Genomic DNA, 22281 nt, shown 5'->3' on the forward strand with positions numbered 1-22281 from the left:
GGTCGGGCCTGGTTAGTACTTGGATGGGAGACCGCCTGGGAATACCAGGTGCTGTAAGCTTTTTCTTTTTCAACTCGAGCTCATTGCCTCCGTGGCCTACCGTGGCGTACCGTGACCTGATGTTTACTGCCAACCGCTTTGGAGGATTTAAGCAACATACAAAAACTGACAACGTCTCTCAAAACTATTTTTGTGAAACATGAGGACAGTATAGTGATACTGCCAGCAGGGAGCACCAGAGAGCTGAACCGACAGTTGTACATTTCTTAAACTTTCACCAACACAAACACGCACGCTCACTTCAGATCATGGGAGGACGTCAAAAAATCACCACCCATTCTCTGACACTTTAACCGTTAACCTTGGTTCAAACATTTAACATCACACGCACACGCAGTGTATTTCAGATAATTAATGAATTCAGATGTCACAATGATCGTTTACATGGATAAGGAGTCCTACTGAATCAATTACTGCCGTTTATATCTAACTAATGATTGTTTTTGTAAAGTGTAACGTCGAGCCTCAGCAGCTTTCTCACTCCTTATGTGCTACTGTATAAAACCTGGTTTTGCGCCTGCACTAATTGCTTACGGCCATACCACCCTGAACACGCCCGATCTCGTCTGATCTCGGAAGCTAAGCAGGGTCGGGCCTGGTTAGTACTTGGATGGGAGACCGCCTGGGAATACCAGGTGCTGTAAGCTTTTCTTTTTCAACTCGAGCTCATTGACTCCGTGGCCTACCGTGGCGTACCGTGACCTGATGTTTACTGCCAACCGCTTTGGAGGATTTAAGCAACATACAAAAACTGACAACGTCTCTCAAAACTATTTTTGTGAAACATGAGGACAGTATAGTGATACTGCCAGCAGGGAGCACCAGAGAGCTGAACCGACAGTTGTACATTTCTTAAACTTTCACCAACACAAACACGCACGCTCACTTCAGATCATGGGAGGACGTCAAAAAATCACCACCCATTCTCTGACACTTTAACCGTTAACCTTGGTTCAAACATTTAACATCACACGCACACGCAGTGTATTTCAGATAATTAATGAATTCAGATGTCACAATGATCGTTTACATGGATAAGGAGTCCTACTGAATCAATTACTGCCGTTTATATCTAACTAATGATTGTTTTTGTAAAGAGTGTAACGTCGAGCCTCAGCAGCTTTCTCACTCCTTATGTGCTACTGTATAAAACCTGGTTTTGCGCCTGCACTAATTGCTTACGGCCATACCACCCTGAACACGCCCGATCTCGTCTGATCTCGGAAGCTAAGCAGGGTCGGGCCTGGTTAGTACTTGGATGGGAGACCGCCTGGGAATACCAGGTGCTGTAAGCTTTTTCTTTTTCAACTCGAGCTCATTGCCTCCGTGGCCTACCGTGGCGTACCGTGACCTGATGTTTACTGCCAACCGCTTTGGAGGATTTAAGCAACATACAAAAACTGACAACGTCTCTCAAAACTATTTTTGTGAAACATGAGGACAGTATAGTGATACTGCCAGCAGGGAGCACCAGAGAGCTGAACCGACAGTTGTACATTTCTTAAACTTTCACCAACACAAACACGCACGCTCACTTCAGATCATGGGAGGACGTCAAAAAATCACCACCCATTCTCTGACACTTTAACCGTTAACCTTGGTTCAAACATTTAACATCACACGCACACGCAGTGTATTTCAGATAATTAATGAATTCAGATGTCACAATGATCGTTTACATGGATAAGGAGTCCTACTGAATCAATTACTGCCGTTTATATCTAACTAATGATTGTTTTTGTAAAAGTGTAACGTCGAGCCTCAGCAGCTTTCTCACTCCTTATGTGCTACTGTATAAAACCTGGTTTTGCGCCTGCACTAATTGCTTACGGCCATACCACCCTGAACACGCCCGATCTCGTCTGATCTCGGAAGCTAAGCAGGGTCGGGCCTGGTTAGTACTTGGATGGGAGACCGCCTGGGAATACCAGGTGCTGTAAGCTTTTTCTTTTTCAACTCGAGCTCATTGCCTCCGTGGCCTACCGTGGCGTACCGTGACCTGATGTTTACTGCCAACCGCTTTGGAGGATTTAAGCAACATACAAAAACTGACAACGTCTCTCAAAACTATTTTTGTGAAACATGAGGACAGTATAGTGATACTGCCAGCAGGGAGCACCAGAGAGCTGAACCGACAGTTGTACATTTCTTAAACTTTCACCAACACAAACACGCACGCTCACTTCAGATCATGGGAGGACGTCAAAAAATCACCACCCATTCTCTGACACTTTAACCGTTAACCTTGGTTCAAACATTTAACATCACACGCACACGCAGTGTATTTCAGATAATTAATGAATTCAGATGTCACAATGATCGTTTACATGGATAAGGAGTCCTACTGAATCAATTACTGCCGTTTATATCTAACTAATGATTGTTTTTGTAAAGTGTAACGTCGAGCCTCAGCAGCTTTCTCACTCCTTATGTGCTACTGTATAAAACCTGGTTTTGCGCCTGCACTAATTGCTTACGGCCATACCACCCTGAACACGCCCGATCTCGTCTGATCTCGGAAGCTAAGCAGGGTCGGGCCTGGTTAGTACTTGGATGGGAGACCGCCTGGGAATACCAGGTGCTGTAAGCTTTTCTTTTTCAACTCGAGCTCATTGACTCCGTGGCCTACCGTGGCGTACCGTGACCTGATGTTTACTGCCAACCGCTTTGGAGGATTTAAGCAACATACAAAAACTGACAACGTCTCTCAAAACTATTTTTGTGAAACATGAGGACAGTATAGTGATACTGCCAGCAGGGAGCACCAGAGAGCTGAACCGACAGTTGTACATTTCTTAAACTTTCACCAACACAAACACGCACGCTCACTTCAGATCATGGGAGGACGTCAAAAAATCACCACCCATTCTCTGACACTTTAACCGTTAACCTTGGTTCAAACATTTAACATCACACGCACACGCAGTGTATTTCAGATAATTAATGAATTCAGATGTCACAATGATCGTTTACATGGATAAGGAGTCCTACTGAATCAATTACTGCCGTTTATATCTAACTAATGATTGTTTTTGTAAAAGTGTAACGTCGAGCCTCAGCAGCTTTCTCACTCCTTATGTGCTACTGTATAAAACCTGGTTTTGCGCCTGCACTAATTGCTTACGGCCATACCACCCTGAACACGCCCGATCTCGTCTGATCTCGGAAGCTAAGCAGGGTCGGGCCTGGTTAGTACTTGGATGGGAGACCGCCTGGGAATACCAGGTGCTGTAAGCTTTTTCTTTTTCAACTCGAGCTCATTGACTCCGTGGCCTACCGTGGCGTACCGTGACCTGATGTTTACTGCCAACCGCTTTGGAGGATTTAAGCAACATACAAAAACTGACAACGTCTCTCAAAACTATTTTTGTGAAACATGAGGACAGTATAGTGATACTGCCAGCAGGGAGCACCAGAGAGCTGAACCGACAGTTGTACATTTCTTAAACTTTCACCAACACAAACACGCACGCTCACTTCAGATCATGGGAGGACGTCAAAAAATCACCACCCATTCTCTGACACTTTAACCGTTAACCTTGGTTCAAACATTTAACATCACACGCACACGCAGTGTATTTCAGATAATTAATGAATTCAGATGTCACAATGATCGTTTACATGGATAAGGAGTCCTACTGAATCAATTACTGCCGTTTATATCTAACTAATGATTGTTTTTGTAAAGTGTAACGTCGAGCCTCAGCAGCTTTCTCACTCCTTATGTGCTACTGTATAAAACCTGGTTTTGCGCCTGCACTAATTGCTTACGGCCATACCACCCTGAACACGCCCGATCTCGTCTGATCTCGGAAGCTAAGCAGGGTCGGGCCTGGTTAGTACTTGGATGGGAGACCGCCTGGGAATACCAGGTGCTGTAAGCTTTTTCTTTTTCAACTCGAGCTCATTGCCTCCGTGGCCTACCGTGGCGTACCGTGACCTGATGTTTACTGCCAACCGCTTTGGAGGATTTAAGCAACATACAAAAACTGACAACGTCTCTCAAAACTATTTTTGTGAAACATGAGGACAGTATAGTGATACTGCCAGCAGGGAGCACCAGAGAGCTGAACCGACAGTTGTACATTTCTTAAACTTTCACCAACACAAACACGCACGCTCACTTCAGAGGCCTGTTTCAGGTAGCTGGTTTAACATACTCTGAGTTTAATCCTGCGCTCTGAGTTGGTTGACTCAGAGTTCAGGGTTGAAAAGCAACTCTGGATTTTCGGTTTCAGAACAGGTGATCAGCGTTGGGTTAATCAACTCTGAGTATGTTCACTCTGGGTTGAGGGCGTGCCTGTTGACTATGAAGAGCCATCATCAATGGATCTCTGATAACATGATCAAACATGGACCAAAAGCGTAGATCCACTTACTTTTCCCCCACGGAATTGGAAATTCTAATGAACGTGTATGCCGAGCAGTTACCCATTTTAACAAAAAAAAGCAATACCGCCGCGGCAGCGAGAGCGCGAGAGAGAGCTTGGCAGGAAATAGCTGAACAAGTCAATGCGTGAGTCAAATAAATTAGTAAATAAAATAAGAGGAAAGTTTAATATCTTCCACTTATTCAATATGTAAATTGTGTAAAATAAAATATAGTTTAAACAGGTAAACTAATGTTTAATTGAAATCAAATCAATTGTGCTGTTTTGCCTGCTCTACCTAATTTAACAGCTATGTTCAACATGTATTATATATTTGTATACTATATTTAAGCAGTAAATGTAAGTAGTACATTTCCCAGCCACCCCAACACTGCCAATATTTAATAGGATTTAGATATATTAGAAGGCTACACCTAGGCAAAATGCATTATAAATATATATGTGTCTTCAAAATGGCGCTTACTGAATATTAGGGTAACATTTTCCTCCATGTTAGCAAATCGAAAAAAAGCAGAGGCCTGGCAGACTGGAGGGGGTCCACCACCTGCAGCCCTCACAGAGGCTGAGGAGATGGCCCTCAGCCAACAGAGTATGCGTCCTGTGGCTGAGGGCATCCCTGGGGGGAGCTCCTCTGATCCCCCCCACCCCCCAGGATAGAAGTGCCTTTACAGTAAAAGAGGTTGGTTATTCAAAATAATTAAATATGTACACGCAACCCAGCGCGTTGCAAATTAGATGGGGCAATATTCTGGCTCAAGTAATAATTGCACTGTCTAATCATCTTCTTCCAGTTACTGATGGCGTCATCGCCCACTTGAACCAGATGCCCTCACCAACCTCCATGCAATTGTAACAATTCAAAAGATGCAAAAGGATGCTTTGGAGATCCACATTTTGGAACATAAGTTATAAGTGGGTGAGGTGCAAACTGGGATACTGTTCCCTGCTCTAAAAACATACCCAATATAAATGACTTCTTTTTTTTTGTGCTTTCAGAAAATAAAAAAATCCTCATAATAAGTAGATTGTCTTTATTAGAACACGAGCTGTGGTGGGACAATCATGGGAGGACGTCAAAAAATCACCACCCATTCTCTGACACTTTAACCGTTAACCTTGGTTCAAACATTTAACATCACACGCACACGCAGTGTATTTCAGATAATTAATGAATTCAGATGTCACAATGATCGTTTACATGGATAAGGAGTCCTACTGAATCAATTACTGCCGTTTATATCTAACTAATGTTTTTGTAAGAGTGTAACGTCGAGCCTCAGCAGCTTTCTCACTCCTTATGTGCTACTGTATAAAACCTGGTTTTGCGCCTGCACTAATTGCTTACGGCCATACCACCCTGAACACGCCCGATCTCGTGATCTCGGAAGCTAAGCAGGGTCGGGCCTGGTTAGTACTTGGATGGGAGACCGCCTGGGAATACCAGGTGCTGTAAGCTTTCTTTTCAACTCGAGCTCAGACTCCGTGGCTACCGTGGCGTACCGTGACCTGATGTTACTGCCAACCGCTTTGGAGGATTTAAGCAACATACAAAAACTGACAACGTCTCAAAACTATTTTTGTGAAACATGAGGACGTATAGGATACTGCCAGCAGGGAGCACCAGAGAGCTGAACCGACAGTTGTACATTTCTTAAACTTTCACCAACACAAACACGCACGCTCACTTCAGTGCAAACCGTGTGCTTGCCACAGCGCATACTATTCCAAATGTTTATTTTTTGGTAACTGGGTAGAAAACCTAAAAGTGACAATTCATCAACTTCACAGATCAAGATGGATCAGTGCTTGTAATGAAGCCGCCGGCTACGATCGAACATTCTCCAGTGGATGCAAGTCCGTTAGGACTATTTATACTTTATGTTGTAAATGCCTCTCGGCATAGTACTCAGACAATATTGCTTTTTGTATGATAGGAGGCCGATACAAATCTTGGATGGGTCATCTGAAACGACTGTGATGTGCTCAGCATCTCCAGCATTATAGCCTAGATAAAACTACCATTTGAAAAAAACGGAGGGCTACGCAATAGTCTGGAGTGAACTGAGGCCAGGTCCTCGATTGGTAGTGTTGGCTATGTAAGGCTATTTAAATATATTAAAGATTTGCGCGAGAATCTATATCTCTCCACTCCAGCAAAAAGTCATCCAATATGCCAAGATGTCGAGCCGTGGTCTTATCAATCGCTCCCGGTGGATTGCACGTATAATTTGCGCTCTGATATCAGCAGTTCTCTCATCAAAAGTGCATGCCATTGTGACACATGAAAGCTTGCGGTGAACGCCGGTTGAAATACCCAAACCGGGTTATGTTTCAAACTTAACCTGCGCAAAACCTGGTCCGACCAGGTTTGATTCAGAGCATATGTTGCTATAGCAACTAACATACCGTGATCCTTTTGGAACGGAAAACCTAGGGTTACAGCAAACCCTGGGTTTACCCGGTTATGTGATAAAACCGGCTTTGTGGAACACCCCACAGATCATGGGAGGACGTCAAAAAATCACCACCCATTCTCTGACACTTTAACCGTTAACCTTGGTTCAAACATTTAACATCACACGCACACGCAGTGTATTTCAGATAATTAATGAATTCAGATGTCACAATGATCGTTTACATGGATAAGGAGTCCTACTGAATCAATTACTGCCGTTTATATCTAACTAATGATTGTTTTTGTAAGAGTGTAACGTCGAGCCTCAGCAGCTTTCTCACTCCTTATGTGCTACTGTATAAAACCTGGTTTTGCGCCTGCACTAATTGCTTACGGCCATACCACCCTGAACACGCCCGATCTCGTCTGATCTCGGAAGCTAAGCAGGGTCGGGCCTGGTTAGTACTTGGATGGGAGACCGCCTGGGAATACCAGGTGCTGTAAGCTTTTTCTTTTTCAACTCGAGCTCATTGACTCCGTGGCCTACCGTGGCGTACCGTGACCTGATGTTTACTGCCAACCGCTTTGGAGGATTTAAGCAACATACAAAAACTGACAACGTCTCTCAAAACTATTTTTGTGAAACATGAGGACAGTATAGTGATACTGCCAGCAGGGAGCACCAGAGAGCTGAACCGACAGTTGTACATTTCTTAAACTTTCACCAACACAAACACGCACGCTCACTTCAGATCATGGGAGGACGTCAAAAAATCACCACCCATTCTCTGACACTTTAACCGTTAACCTTGGTTCAAACATTTAACATCACACGCACACGCAGTGTATTTCAGATAATTAATGAATTCAGATGTCACAATGATCGTTTACATGGATAAGGAGTCCTACTGAATCAATTACTGCCGTTTATATCTAACTAATGATTGTTTTTGTAAGAGTGTAACGTCGAGCCTCAGCAGCTTTCTCACTCCTTATGTGCTACTGTATAAAACCTGGTTTTGCGCCTGCACTAATTGCTTACGGCCATACCACCCTGAACACGCCCGATCTCGTCTGATCTCGGAAGCTAAGCAGGGTCGGGCCTGGTTAGTACTTGGATGGGAGACCGCCTGGGAATACCAGGTGCTGTAAGCTTTTTCTTTTTCAACTCGAGCTCATTGACTCCGTGGCGTACCGTGACCTGATGTTTACTGCCAACCGCTTTGGAGGATTTAAGCAACATACAAAAACTGACAACGTCTCTCAAAACTATTTTTGTGAAACATGAGGACAGTATAGTGATACTGCCAGCAGGGAGCACCAGAGAGCTGAACCGACAGTTGTACATTTCTTAAACTTTCACCAACACAAACACGCACGCTCACTTCAGATCATGGGAGGACGTCAAAAAATCACCACCCATTCTCTGACACTTTAACCGTTAACCTTGGTTCAAACATTTAACATCACACGCACACGCAGTGTATTTCAGATAATTAATGAATTCAGATGTCACAATGATCGTTTACATGGATAAGGAGTCCTACTGAATCAATTACTGCCGTTTATATCTAACTAATGATTGTTTTTGTAAGAGTGTAACGTCGAGCCTCAGCAGCTTTCTCACTCCTTATGTGCTACTGTATAAAACCTGGTTTTGCGCCTGCACTAATTGCTTACGGCCATACCACCCTGAACACGCCCGATCTCGTCTGATCTCGGAAGCTAAGCAGGGTCGGGCCTGGTTAGTACTTGGATGGGAGACCGCCTGGGAATACCAGGTGCTGTAAGCTTTTTCTTTTTCAACTCGAGCTCATTGACTCCGTGGCCTACCGTGGCGTACCGTGACCTGATGTTTACTGCCAACCGCTTTGGAGGATTTAAGCAACATACAAAAACTGACAACGTCTCTCAAAACTATTTTTGTGAAACATGAGGACAGTATAGTGATACTGCCAGCAGGGAGCACCAGAGAGCTGAACCGACAGTTGTACATTTCTTAAACTTTCACCAACACAAACACGCACGCTCACTTCAGATCATGGGAGGACGTCAAAAAATCACCACCCATTCTCTGACACTTTAACCGTTAACCTTGGTTCAAACATTTAACATCACACGCACACGCAGTGTATTTCAGATAATTAATGAATTCAGATGTCACAATGATCGTTTACATGGATAAGGAGTCCTACTGAATCAATTACTGCCGTTTATATCTAACTAATGATTGTTTTTGTAAAAGTGTAACGTCGAGCCTCAGCAGCTTTCTCACTCCTTATGTGCTACTGTATAAAACCTGGTTTTGCGCCTGCACTAATTGCTTACGGCCATACCACCCTGAACACGCCGATCTCGTCTGATCTCGGAAGCTAAGCAGGGTCGGGCCTGGTTAGTACTTGGATGGGAGACCGCCTGGGAATACCAGGTGCTGTAAGCTTTTTCTTTTTCAACTCGAGCTCATTGACTCCGTGGCCTACCGTGGCGTACCGTGACCTGATGTTTACTGCCAACCGCTTTGGAGGATTTAAGCAACATACAAAAACTGACAACGTCTCTCAAAACTATTTTTGTGAAACATGAGGACAGTATAGTGATACTGCCAGCAGGGAGCACCAGAGAGCTGAACCGACAGTTGTACATTTCTTAAACTTTCACCAACACAAACACGCACGCTCACTTCAGATCATGGGAGGACGTCAAAAAATCACCACCCATTCTCTGACACTTTAACCGTTAACCTTGGTTCAAACATTTAACATCACACGCACACGCAGTGTATTTCAGATAATTAATGAATTCAGATGTCACAATGATCGTTTACATGGATAAGGAGTCCTACTGAATCAATTACTGCCGTTTATATCTAACTAATGATTGTTTTTGTAAGAGTGTAACGTCGAGCCTCAGCAGCTTTCTCACTCCTTATGTGCTACTGTATAAAACCTGGTTTTGCGCCTGCACTAATTGCTTACGGCCATACCACCCTGAACACGCCCGATCTCGTCTGATCTCGGAAGCTAAGCAGGGTCGGGCCTGGTTAGTACTTGGATGGGAGACCGCCTGGGAATACCAGGTGCTGTAAGCTTTTTCTTTTTCAACTCGAGCTCATTGACTCCGTGGCCTACCGTGGCGTACCGTGACCTGATGTTTACTGCCAACCGCTTTGGAGGATTTAAGCAACATACAAAAACTGACAACGTCTCTCAAAACTATTTTTGTGAAACATGAGGACAGTATAGTGATACTGCCAGCAGGGAGCACCAGAGAGCTGAACCGACAGTTGTACATTTCTTAAACTTTCACCAACACAAACACGCACGCTCACTTCAGATCATGGGAGGACGTCAAAAAATCACCACCCATTCTCTGACACTTTAACCGTTAACCTTGGTTCAAACATTTAACATCACACGCACACGCAGTGTATTTCAGATAATTAATGAATTCAGATGTCACAATGATCGTTTACATGGATAAGGAGTCCTACTGAATCAATTACTGCCGTTTATATCTAACTAATGATTGTTTTTGTAAGAGTGTAACGTCGAGCCTCAGCAGCTTTCTCACTCCTTATGTGCTACTGTATAAAACCTGGTTTTGCGCCTGCACTAATTGCTTACGGCCATACCACCCTGAACACGCCCGATCTCGTCTGATCTCGGAAGCTAAGCAGGGTCGGGCCTGGTTAGTACTTGGATGGGAGACCGCCTGGGAATACCAGGTGCTGTAAGCTTTTTCTTTTTCAACTCGAGCTCATTGACTCCGTGGCCTACCGTGGCGTACCGTGACCTGATGTTTACTGCCAACCGCTTTGGAGGATTTAAGCAACATACAAAAACTGACAACGTCTCTCAAAACTATTTTTGTGAAACATGAGGACAGTATAGTGATACTGCCAGCAGGGAGCACCAGAGAGCTGAACCGACAGTTGTACATTTCTTAAACTTTCACCAACACAAACACGCACGCTCACTTCAGATCATGGGAGGACGTCAAAAAATCACCACCCATTCTCTGACACTTTAACCGTTAACCTTGGTTCAAACATTTAACATCACACGCACACGCAGTGTATTTCAGATAATTAATGAATTCAGATGTCACAATGATCGTTTACATGGATAAGGAGTCCTACTGAATCAATTACTGCCGTTTATATCTAACTAATGATTGTTTTTGTAAAAGTGTAACGTCGAGCCTCAGCAGCTTTCTCACTCCTTATGTGCTACTGTATAAAACCTGGTTTTGCGCCTGCACTAATTGCTTACGGCCATACCACCCTGAACACGCCCGATCTCGTCTGATCTCGGAAGCTAAGCAGGGTCGGGCCTGGTTAGTACTTGGATGGGAGACCGCCTGGGAATACCAGGTGCTGTAAGCTTTTTCTTTTTCAACTCGAGCTCATTGACTCCGTGGCCTACCGTGGCGTACCGTGACCTGATGTTTACTGCCAACCGCTTTGGAGGATTTAAGCAACATACAAAAACTGACAACGTCTCTCAAAACTATTTTTGTGAAACATGAGGACAGTATAGTGATACTGCCAGCAGGGAGCACCAGAGAGCTGAACCGACAGTTGTACATTTCTTAAACTTTCACCAACACAAACACGCACGCTCACTTCAGATCATGGGAGGACGTCAAAAAATCACCACCCATTCTCTGACACTTTAACCGTTAACCTTGGTTCAAACATTTAACATCACACGCACACGCAGTGTATTTCAGATAATTAATGAATTCAGATGTCACAATGATCGTTTACATGGATAAGGAGTCCTACTGAATCAATTACTGCCGTTTATATCTAACTAATGATTGTTTTTGTAAGAGTGTAACGTCGAGCCTCAGCAGCTTTCTCACTCCTTATGTGCTACTGTATAAAACCTGGTTTTGCGCCTGCACTAATTGCTTACGGCCATACCACCCTGAACACGCCCGATCTCGTCTGATCTCGGAAGCTAAGCAGGGTCGGGCCTGGTTAGTACTTGGATGGGAGACCGCCTGGGAATACCAGGTGCTGTAAGCTTTTTCTTTTTCAACTCGAGCTCATTGCCTCCGTGGCCTACCGTGGCGTACCGTGACCTGATGTTTACTGCCAACCGCTTTGGAGGATTTAAGCAACATACAAAAACTGACAACGTCTCTCAAAACTATTTTTGTGAAACATGAGGACAGTATAGTGATACTGCCAGCAGGGAGCACCAGAGAGCTGAACCGACAGTTGTACATTTCTTAAACTTTCACCAACACAAACACGCACGCTCACTTCAGATCATGGGAGGACGTCAAAAAATCACCACCCATTCTCTGACACTTTAACCGTTAACCTTGGTTCAAACATTTAACATCACACGCACACGCAGTGTATTTCAGATAATTAATGAATTCAGATGTCACAATGATCGTTTACATGGATAAGGAGTCCTACTGAATCAATTACTGCCGTTTATATCTAACTAATGATTGTTTTTGTAAGAGTGTAACGTCGAGCCTCAGCAGCTTTCTCACTCCTTATGTGCTACTGTATAAAACCTGGTTTTGCGCCTGCACTAATTGCTTACGGCCATACCACCCTGAACACGCCCGATCTCGTCTGATCTCGGAAGCTAAGCAGGGTCGGGCCTGGTTAGTACTTGGATGGGAGACCGCCTGGGAATACCAGGTGCTGTAAGCTTTTTCTTTTTCAACTCGAGCTCATTGCCTCCGTGGCCTACCGTGGCGTACCGTGACCTGATGTTTACTGCCAACCGCTTTGGAGGATTTAAGCAACATACAAAAACTGACAACGTCTCTCAAAACTATTTTTGTGAAACATGAGGACAGTATAGTGATACTGCCAGCAGGGAGCACCAGAGAGCTGAAACGACAGTTGTACATTTCTTAAACTTTCACCAACACAAACACGCACGCTCACTTCAGAGGCCTGTTTCAGGTAGCTGGTTTAACATACTCTGAGTTTAATCCTGCGCTCTCTGAGTTGGTTGACCTCAGAGTTCAGGGTTGAAAAGCAACTCTGGATTTTCGGTTTCAGAACAGGTGATCAGCGTTGGGTTAATCAACTCTGAGTATGTTCACTCTGGGTTGAGGGCGTGCCTGTGACTATGAAGAGCCATCATCAATGGATCTCTGATAACATGATCAAACATGGACCAAAAGCGTAGATCCACTTACTTTTCCCCACGGAATTGGAAATTCTAATGAACGTGTATGCCGAGCAGTTACCCATTTTAACAAAAAAAAGCAATACCGCCGCGGCAGCGAGAGCGCGAGAGAGAGCTTGGCAGGAAATAGCTGAACAAGTCATGCGTGAGTCAATAATTAGGTAAAATAAAATAAGAGGAAAGTTTAATATCTTCCACTTATTCAATATGTAAATTGTGTAAAATAAAATATAGTTTAAACAGGTAAACTAATGTTTAATTGAAATCAAATCAATTGTGCTGGTTTGCCTGCTCTATCCTAATTTAACAGCTATGTTCAACATGTATTATATATTTGTATACTATATTTAAGCAGTAAATGTAAGTAGTACATTTCCCAGCCACCCCAACACTGCCAATATTTAATAGGATTAGATATATTAGAAGGCTACACCTAGGCAAAATGCATTATAAATATATATGTGTCTTCAAATGGCGCTTACTGAATATTAGGGTAACATTTTCCTCCATGTTAGCAAATCGAAAAAAAGCAGAGGCCTGGCAGACTGGAGGGGGTCCACCACCTGCAGCCCTCACAGAGGCTGAGGAGATGGCCCTCAGCCAACAGAGTATGCGTCCTGTGGCTGAGGGCATCCCTGGGGGAAGCTCCTCTGATCCCCCCCACCCCCCAGGATAGAAGTGCCTTTACAGTAAAAGAGGTTGGTTATTCAAAATAATTAAATGTGTACACGCAACCCAGCGCGTTGCAAATTAGATGGGGCAATATTCTGGCTCAAGTAATAATTGCACTGTCTAATCATCTTCTTCCAGTTACTGATGGCGTCATCGCCCACTTGAACCAGATGCCCTCACCAACCTCCATGCAATTGTAACAATTCAAAAGATGCAAAAGGATGCTTTGGAGATCCACATTTTGGAACATAAGTTATAAGTGGGTGAGGTGCAAACTGGGGATACTGTTCCCTGCTCTAAAAACATACCCAATATAAATGACTTCTTTTTTTTGTGCTTTCAGAAAATAAAAAAATCCTCATAATAAGTAGATTGTCTTTATTAGAACACGAGCTGTGGTGGGACAAGTTATTTTGTTGAACAGTTTACTCAAAGGGTTTTACTTCAGTGAACAATGCAGACGATTATGCTGAGCATGTGCATGTAGAGAAGAACAGCATCTGGTTAAAAGCAAGTACCAGGGTCTTTCTGCCTTGCATTCTTAAATGAGTTTCTTGACTTGCAGCAGTTATAGGTCCGTGGTTAGTCAGCTACTCTGATCATGGGAAAGCCACAACGTTGAAGTGACTGTAGTACAGAGTGGGTGGGATGCACGGGGCGGATCATTCTGCACATGCGTTAATTGCGATAAAAAAAATAAAAATAAACTTAAAGCATGCCCCCGGTGCGTTTTGACAGTTAACAAGGGGGCTGAGAAGGTGGTCTAAATAAATTGCGCTGAAAACGATAGCGCTCGTGAAGAAAATTATCAGGAAAATAAAGTATATTCAACCGGGGTCTTAATAATCGTTCCTCACAGAGATTCCTTCTGAGGATCGCAGCCTCTACATCCACAGGCTCTCGTAGAAAAGGACATGCCATTTCTAACACTTCCTTCTGTCGAGAGCTGCCTTCCAGCCTTATAGACAACAAACTCAGAGTAGGTCTAACCACTCCCGAGCAGGTTAGGTCCACGGCGTATTGTTGCCGCAGCAACTAACTCTCGGTTGGCGCTGACCTGCTACCTGAAACGGAAAACCCAGAGTTTCCACTAACTCAGAGCGAACAAACTCGGGGTTGCCTCAAAACCAGCTCCTACCTGAAACAGGCCTCAGATCATGGGAGGACGTCAAAAAATCACCACCCATTCTCTGACACTTTAACCGTTAACCTTGGTTCAAACATTTAACATCACACGCACACGCAGTGTATTTCAGATAATTAATGAATTCAGATGTCACAATGATCGTTTACATGGATAAGGAGTCCTACTGAATCAATTACTGCCGTTTATATCTAACTAATGATTGTTTTTGTAAGAGTGTAACGTCGAGCCTCAGCAGCTTTCTCACTCCTTATGTGCTACTGTATAAAACCTGGTTTTGCGCCTGCACTAATTGCTTATGGCCATACCACCCTGAACACGCCCGATCTCGTCTGATCTCGGAAGCTAAGCAGGGTCGGGCCTGGTTAGTACTTGGATGGGAGACCGCCTGGGAATACCAGGTGCTGTAAGCTTTTTCTTTTTCAACTCGAGCTCATTGCCTCCGTGGCCTACCGTGGCGTACCGTGACCTGATGTTTACTGCCAACCGCTTTGGAGGATTTAAGCAACATACAAAAACTGACGTCTCTCAAAACTATTTTTGTGAAACATGAGGACAGTATAGTGATACTGCCAGCAGGGAGCACCAGAGAGCTGAAACGACAGTTGTACATTTCTTAAACTTTCACCAACACAAACACGCACGCTCACTTCAGATCATGGGAGGACGTCAAAAAATCACCACCCATTCTCTGACACTTTAACCGTTAACCTTGGTTCAAACATTTAACATCACACGCACACGCAGTGTATTTCAGATAATTAATGAATTCAGATGTCACAATGATCGTTTACATGGATAAGGAGTCCTACTGAGTCAATTACTGCCGTTTATATCTAACTAATGATTGTTTTTGTAAAAGTGTAACGTCGAGCCTCAGCAGCTTTCACACTCCTTATGTGCTACTGTATAAAACCTGGTTTTGCGCCTGCACTAATCGCTTACGGCCATACCACCCTGAACACGCCCGATCTCGTCTGATCTCGGAAGCTAAGCAGGGTCGGGCCTGGTTAGTACTTGGATGGGAGACCGCCTGGGAATACCAGGTGCTGTAAGCTTTTTCTTTTTCAACTCGAGCTCATTGACTCCGTGGCCTACCGTGGCGTACCGTGACCTGATGTTTACTGCCAACCGCTTTGGAGGAATTAAGCAACATACAAAAACTGACAACGTCTCTCAAAACTATTTTTGTGAAACATGAGGACAGTATAGTGATACTGCCAGCAGGGAGCACCAGAGAGCTGAACCGACAGTTGTACATTTCTTAAACTTTCACCAACACAAACACGCACGCTCACTTCAGATCATGGGAGGACGTCAAAAAATCACCACCCTTTCTCTGACACTTTAACCGTTAACCTTGGTTCAAACATTTAACATCACACGCACACGCAGTGTATTTCAGATAATTAATGAATTCAGATGTCACAATGATCGATTACATGGATAAGGAGTCCTACTGAATCAATTACTGCCGTTTATATCTAACTAATGATTGTTTTTGTAAAAGTGTAACGTCGAGCCTCAGCAGCTTTCACACTCCTTATGTGCTACTGTATAAAACCTGGTTTTGCGCCTGCACTAATCGCTTACGGCCATACCACCCTGAACACGCCCGATCTCGTCTGATCTCGGAAGCTAAGCAGGGTCGGGCCTGGTTAGTACTTGGATGGGAGACCGCCTGGGAATACCAGGTGCTGTAAGCTTTTTCTTTTTCAACTCGAGCTCATTGACTCCGTGGCCTACCGTGGCGTACCGTGACCTGATGTTTACTGCCAACCGCTTTGGAGGATTTAAGCAACATACAAAAACTGACAACGTCTCTCAAAACTATTTTTGTGAAACATGAGGACAGTATAGTGATACTGCCAGCAGGGAGCACCAGAGAGCTGAACCGACAGTTGTACATTTCTTAAACTTTCACCAACACAAACACGCACGCTCACTTCAGATCATGGGAGGACGTCAAAAAATCACCACCCATTCTCTGACACTTTAACCGTTAACCTTGGTTCAAACATTTAACATCACACGCACACGCAGTGTATTTCAGATAATTAATGAATTCAGATGTCACAATGATCGTTTACATGGATAAGGAGTCCTACTGAATCAATTACTGCCGTTTATATCTAACTAATGATTGTTTTTGTAAGAGTGTAACGTCGAGCCTCAGCAGCTTTCTCACTCCTTATGTGCTACTGTATAAAACCTGGTTTTGCGCCTGCACTAATTGCTTACGGCCATACCACCCTGAACACGCCCGATCTCGTCTGATCTCGTTCAGGTGCGCAAAGCAGGAAGTGAAGGAAGCAGGAAAAAGTTTGTTGGCAGAGTAGGCTGATACAGCAGCCTGGTGTTTTTTCTTCTTGTTGATTTGTAGATTATATTATTTTGACAAAATCGTAATTTAATTATAGTTCTAAATCTCCCCACAGCTTTTTTTGCTGTTTGGGGAGGCTTTCATTTGACGGATGGACCACATGGCAGCAGACAAAGGACCGGAGCAGACAATGCCTAGCAGTGGAGTTGGAGCACTGGAGGAAGAGGGAAGGAATGGGATTGAGAATCGGCCAGAAACGGGAGAAGGACGGCAGAAAGAGTACGGGAAAGAGCTGACAGTGGACGTTGAGGTGGAGGGAACAGCGGTGATTTCCATGATGGATATTCTGCGGGAAGTGGCAGTGCAATGTGGAGTGGTGAGCGGATGCCGTGTGAGAGGGGAAAAAAACTATGAAATCACCATGAAGGATGAGGTGGGAAAGCGCAAGCTCCTGGACGGCGTGCGTGTAAAAGGAGCCTTAGTGCATGGCAGGGAGATTGTGAACAGTGACATGGTGGTGTCATTTATTAACTTGCCTGTTTACATGGAAGATGCAACAATACTGGCAAGGCTGGAGGAGTGGGGTGTGCGGCCAATATCTGTCATCAAACGGCGCAAGTGGCCGGGGACGGAGATTGCGGACGGGACAAGATTTTTAAAAGTCTGCTTTAATGAGCAGGTACGATCGCTCCCGTACTCAACCAAGTTAGAGACACTGAGAGGAGCGGAGTACTTTAGAGTGATACATGATCGACAGGTGCGGGTGTGCCGACTCTGCATCAAGCCAGGACACATCTTCAGGGAGTGCCCTGATTTCAAGTGCTTCAGGTGCCAGAAGACAGGGCATTATGCGCGGGAGTGTGAGGAACGGAACGCAGCGGCGAGGGAGGAGGAGAGAGGAGAACAGATGGAGGATAAAGACGGAGAGAACGATGACGGAAGGGGAGCTGAAGAGGAGACGGGAGGTGAGAACGAGGAAGCGGAAAAATAACTGGATTGGCGGTATAGATCTGACAGCGGCGACAGTGCTGAGAAGGACGGTGACGAACAGATGATGGAGCAGGGGGGAAAAGCGGAGTACGATGATGTGTCGGAGGCTACAGACGGTGAACGAGGGAGAGCAGAACAACCGGTGGAAAAAATAGATGAGGAGCAAAGACAGGAGGGCAGAGGACGAAAAGGAGGGAAGAAGACAAAAGAACTGGCCGCCAAAAGGAAAGCAGAGGAGGAGAAGACACGGGGAGTGAGAAGTAAAGGACCGCGGTCTGGCATGTGAGTCTTGCTTTGGTTTTTGGTTTAAATATTTTCTTTCTTTTAGCTCTCATGACCACAGTAACTTCTGTTAATGTGAATGGTTTAAGGGACAGGGGCAAACTGAGGTCACTTTTAAATATATATAGAAGTGACATCCTATGCATACAGGAGACAAATTGGGATGACGTAAAAGTTATAGAGGTGAAGGAGGTGTGGGGGGGGGGGATTTATTATAATAACGGGGCTAAGAATGCAAGAGGGGTGGCTATAATGATTAAAAAACATAGGGTAGATGAGATAAAAGAGATATATAAAGATAGGACAGGGAGGATAATAGTCATAGAGTTTAAGTATCAAAATGTGTTGTTTAGACTAATTAATATATATGTTCCGAATATAGAAATAGATAAAATAATTATAATAGAGGAGCTGAAAGGGCTAGTGATTGGGAGATGTATAATAGTAGGGGATTTTAATACTAAATGTAGCAGGTTAGATATAGGGCAAGGTGTAGTGTTCAGATGGGAAAAGTCGAGGGAGAGCTTGTTAGACATGATGAAGGACAAGAATTTAGTAGATGTGTGGAGAAATGAGAATCCAGAGAGGAGGGAATTCACCAGGAGACAAATGAGGGATGGTGTACTGAAACAAAGCAGGATAGATTTGGTTTTAACACAGGGAGAGAACATAAAACATATAGACCGAATAAGACATGAAATAAATGCACTGAGTGACCACGACGGGGTGAGATTCAGAATTAAAGTAGGGAGAGAGGAGATAGGGGGAGGGATGTGGATTTTGAATGCAGGTTATATTGAAGAGGATGAATATAAACAACAGATTAGGGAGTTATTAGATATGGAGAATGAGAAAATTAAAGAATATGTTGAAGAGAATAGGGCAGATACTCAGATTGGGGAGATATGGGAGAAAGTGAAGAATAAGATTAAATCAATAAGCATTTGGTACAGTAAGAAAAGAAAAGTGAAAATGATGAAGAATGAGAAGGAGTTGAGGGAAAGACTGAGGGTAGAGCTGAGTAAAGCAGAGAATGAAGAAGGTTACAGCATGGAGAATTATATAGAGGTAAAGATGGAACTTCAGAGATATGAGGCAGAGAAATGTAGAGGAGCAATTTTACGGAGCAAAGCTAAATATGCGCTGGAGGGAGAAAGGTGCACAGCGTATTTTCTGGGCCTAGAAAAAAGCAAACAAAGCAGGACATATATACATGAAATCAGGAAAAAGGAGGGGGAGGTAGTAGCAGACTATGTGGCCATACTGGAGAGGGTGCAAGAGTTTTATGGGGAGTTATATCAGAGGGGTGGATTAGAGGAGGACAGTATAGTGGAGGTACTGGATAGTGTAGAAAGCAAGCTGAGTGTGGACGATAGTGAATGGTGTGACAGAGAGATAAGTAGGATGGAGGTGATGGAGGCGATAGAGGGGCTGAAAAGCGGGAAGAGTCCTGGGAGTGATGGGATAGGGATTGAATTTTATAAAGTATATAAGGAGCAGATGGCATCAATTTTAGTAGAGGTATTCAGGGAGACTGAGAAAACAGGGATAGTGCAGGGTAGGATGGTAGAAGGTGTGATTACCTTAGTTTTTAAGAAGAAAGGAAGTAAACTAGACTTGCAGAATTATAGGCCTATAAGTCTGCTAAATGTAGATTACAAAATTCTGGCCAAGGTGTTGGCTAACAGAATAAAACGAGTGATAGGGAATATAATTAAAACATCTCAAAGTTACAGTATACCAGGTAGGGATATAGCTGACACAATAGCGACAGTTAGGGATACAATAGAATTCATGAAGAGAGACGGGGCAGGGGGAATAGTGTTAGCTATAGATTGGAATAAAGCATTTGATAGGGTGGAGCATGAGTTTTTATTTAGATTACTGGTGAGATTTGGATTTGGAGAGAGATTAGTGGGGTGGGTCAGGAGGTTGTACGAGGGTGCAAGGAGCTGTGTCAAAGTAAATGGAGTGCTGACTGACAGATTTTGTCTTGGGAGATCGATAAGGCAGGGATGTCCCCTATCGGCGTTGCTCTATGCCATTTCAGCAGAGCCCCTGGCCTTACTAATTAAAAACGACGCAAGAGTTCAGGGCATACAACTACCATCTGGGAGCATACATACAATAAATCAATATGCAGACGACACAACAATAACGGTGAGGGATGGGAACAGTGTGAAAAGGGTGCTAGAATTGGCAGAGATATATGGGAGAGCGTCGGGCGCGAGAATAAATAAAGAAAAATCCGAAATAATGTATATAGGTAACATAGAGAGAGAGGGAGTAGGTTTAAGGGTGCAGGATAGGTATATTAAAGTGTTGGGCATATATTTAGGTGTTGAAACTAAAGAGGCAACTGAGACAACATGGACAGGAGTTATCAACAAAATAAAAACTGTATGTGGGAGGTGGAAGGCAAGGAAGCTCAGGTTAAAGGGAAAGGTTACAGTGGTTAATAGTTTGCTACTATCAGGCTATGTGTATGTGTTGTCTGTATTAGAAATGCCAATATGGGTTAAGAACGACCTTAACAAAATTGTGTGTGATTTTATATGGGAGGGGAAGGGAGTTAAGATTGCACATGGGACACTGGTGGGAAAAAGGTGTGAAGGAGGGCTGAATTTATTAGATATAGAAACAAAAAAGACAGCATTAAGGATTAAAACGGTGAAGAAATATATTGTGGGAGGATATAAATATGGGTGGAAGGATTTTATGGAGAAATATATGAATGATGTGGGTGGCATAGGACAGTATGTGTGGTACATGGGCCTAAAACAGTCAATGACGATAACCATACCAGAATTTTATAGGGAGGTCTTTGAAGCCTGGAGGAAATTCCTACCTAAGATGCAATATGAATGCGAGAGGATACAACCGTTGGTAAAACTGCCCCTGTTTTTAAACGAAAAAATTAAACACAATGGCAAAACATTATATGAGCCCAAATTCATAGAAGGAGGGATTAGACAAATAAAGGACATCATTTATGAGGTCATCCCAGGATTCTTGAGAAACAATTGCATTTATGATCAGGTATGCGAGGTGGAGGGGATGGATAATAGAGAGAAAATAAATAAAATATATGAAAAGATTAAAACCAGTATACCCTTAGAGTGGGCCAGGATCATCCAAAGTGAATGTGTGGTGAAGGGAGAAACAAGTATGCCTGAGCTATATGTGATGGAGAATGGGAAAAAGACTAAAATTGGAGAAATGAGTGTGAAGAAAGTATACAGATGGTTGATAGTGGATGTGATGAAGGAGCCGGCAGCTGAGAAAGTGTGGAGCAGAGTGTTTGTGGGTATGAATGTAAAGAAAATATGGTCAAATATGGGGATAAGGTATAATAGTATAGAGTGTGAGAACAACGATTTCTTGATCAGACACAATAGGATTTATACAAACGTGGTGCTAAATAAGATTAATAATGATGTAAATGTGATGTGTGATGTTTGCAAAAGTGGTCATGAGAGCTTTTTACATTATTTTTTGGACTGTGGGGAGTTAGTTGATTTCTTTGAGTTTTTGAAAGAACTGTTGAAAGAAAACTGGGCTGCTGATTTAGACTTGGAGGGAGGGTGGAGGACATTGTTTTTGTTTGGTACGTTTGAAAAAAGAATAAATGTTAATTTTTGTCTAATGAATTTTGTTTTGAGCCATGCCAGACTCGCGGTCGTCTGCAGGAGGAACTACGCACACTTTGAGGGGCGGAAAGTGAAAATAAAAATGTTGTTTAAATCAATAATGAAAAGAGATGTGAACTTAATGTATAAGTATGGAGGAGACAAGGCGGAAAATTTCTTTTTGAGTGGGAGTAAATTAGTCTCTGAAGGGGAGGGAGGGGAGATTGT

At 43.6% G+C, this 22281-nt stretch overlaps 19 non-coding genes across 19 annotated transcripts; all 19 read left to right on the forward strand.

The window, feature by feature from the left end:
- Window positions 1-588: 588 nt before the first annotated feature.
- On the forward strand, window positions 589-707 carry LOC130402689 (5S ribosomal RNA). The gene has a single exon (XR_008903965.1). It is a non-coding gene; the product is annotated as a 5S ribosomal RNA (ribosomal RNA).
- Window positions 708-1236: 529 nt separating this feature from the next.
- On the forward strand, window positions 1237-1355 carry LOC130402740 (5S ribosomal RNA). The gene has a single exon (XR_008904010.1). It is a non-coding gene; the product is annotated as a 5S ribosomal RNA (ribosomal RNA).
- A 529-nt stretch (window positions 1356-1884) lies between these two features.
- On the forward strand, window positions 1885-2003 carry LOC130402752 (5S ribosomal RNA). Its single transcript, XR_008904021.1, has one exon. It is a non-coding gene; the product is annotated as a 5S ribosomal RNA (ribosomal RNA).
- A 528-nt stretch (window positions 2004-2531) lies between these two features.
- On the forward strand, window positions 2532-2650 carry LOC130402763 (5S ribosomal RNA). The gene has a single exon (XR_008904032.1). It is a non-coding gene; the product is annotated as a 5S ribosomal RNA (ribosomal RNA).
- Window positions 2651-3178: 528 nt separating this feature from the next.
- On the forward strand, window positions 3179-3297 carry LOC130402775 (5S ribosomal RNA). Its single transcript, XR_008904040.1, has one exon. It is a non-coding gene; the product is annotated as a 5S ribosomal RNA (ribosomal RNA).
- A 528-nt stretch (window positions 3298-3825) lies between these two features.
- On the forward strand, window positions 3826-3944 carry LOC130402690 (5S ribosomal RNA). Its single transcript, XR_008903966.1, has one exon. It is a non-coding gene; the product is annotated as a 5S ribosomal RNA (ribosomal RNA).
- Window positions 3945-5790: 1846 nt separating this feature from the next.
- Window positions 5791-5907, forward strand: LOC130402747 (5S ribosomal RNA). Its single transcript, XR_008904017.1, has one exon. It is a non-coding gene; the product is annotated as a 5S ribosomal RNA (ribosomal RNA).
- Window positions 5908-7234: 1327 nt separating this feature from the next.
- LOC130402694 (5S ribosomal RNA) lies at window positions 7235-7353 on the forward strand. The gene has a single exon (XR_008903970.1). It is a non-coding gene; the product is annotated as a 5S ribosomal RNA (ribosomal RNA).
- A 529-nt stretch (window positions 7354-7882) lies between these two features.
- On the forward strand, window positions 7883-8001 carry LOC130402706 (5S ribosomal RNA). The gene has a single exon (XR_008903981.1). It is a non-coding gene; the product is annotated as a 5S ribosomal RNA (ribosomal RNA).
- Window positions 8002-8520: 519 nt separating this feature from the next.
- Window positions 8521-8639, forward strand: LOC130402717 (5S ribosomal RNA). Its single transcript, XR_008903989.1, has one exon. It is a non-coding gene; the product is annotated as a 5S ribosomal RNA (ribosomal RNA).
- Window positions 8640-9168: 529 nt separating this feature from the next.
- Window positions 9169-9286, forward strand: LOC130402750 (5S ribosomal RNA). The gene has a single exon (XR_008904019.1). It is a non-coding gene; the product is annotated as a 5S ribosomal RNA (ribosomal RNA).
- Window positions 9287-9815: 529 nt separating this feature from the next.
- LOC130402729 (5S ribosomal RNA) lies at window positions 9816-9934 on the forward strand. Its single transcript, XR_008904000.1, has one exon. It is a non-coding gene; the product is annotated as a 5S ribosomal RNA (ribosomal RNA).
- A 529-nt stretch (window positions 9935-10463) lies between these two features.
- LOC130402735 (5S ribosomal RNA) lies at window positions 10464-10582 on the forward strand. Its single transcript, XR_008904005.1, has one exon. It is a non-coding gene; the product is annotated as a 5S ribosomal RNA (ribosomal RNA).
- Window positions 10583-11111: 529 nt separating this feature from the next.
- LOC130402736 (5S ribosomal RNA) lies at window positions 11112-11230 on the forward strand. Its single transcript, XR_008904006.1, has one exon. It is a non-coding gene; the product is annotated as a 5S ribosomal RNA (ribosomal RNA).
- Window positions 11231-11759: 529 nt separating this feature from the next.
- On the forward strand, window positions 11760-11878 carry LOC130402737 (5S ribosomal RNA). The gene has a single exon (XR_008904007.1). It is a non-coding gene; the product is annotated as a 5S ribosomal RNA (ribosomal RNA).
- A 529-nt stretch (window positions 11879-12407) lies between these two features.
- On the forward strand, window positions 12408-12526 carry LOC130402738 (5S ribosomal RNA). The gene has a single exon (XR_008904008.1). It is a non-coding gene; the product is annotated as a 5S ribosomal RNA (ribosomal RNA).
- Window positions 12527-15123: 2597 nt separating this feature from the next.
- Window positions 15124-15242, forward strand: LOC130402742 (5S ribosomal RNA). Its single transcript, XR_008904012.1, has one exon. It is a non-coding gene; the product is annotated as a 5S ribosomal RNA (ribosomal RNA).
- Window positions 15243-15768: 526 nt separating this feature from the next.
- Window positions 15769-15887, forward strand: LOC130402739 (5S ribosomal RNA). The gene has a single exon (XR_008904009.1). It is a non-coding gene; the product is annotated as a 5S ribosomal RNA (ribosomal RNA).
- Window positions 15888-16416: 529 nt separating this feature from the next.
- On the forward strand, window positions 16417-16535 carry LOC130402741 (5S ribosomal RNA). The gene has a single exon (XR_008904011.1). It is a non-coding gene; the product is annotated as a 5S ribosomal RNA (ribosomal RNA).
- Window positions 16536-22281: the final 5746 nt, after the last annotated feature.

This window comes from Gadus chalcogrammus, chromosome 13 (assembly GCF_026213295.1).
Source record: "Gadus chalcogrammus isolate NIFS_2021 chromosome 13, NIFS_Gcha_1.0, whole genome shotgun sequence".
NCBI classification, from domain to species: Eukaryota; Metazoa; Chordata; class Actinopteri; order Gadiformes; family Gadidae; genus Gadus; species Gadus chalcogrammus.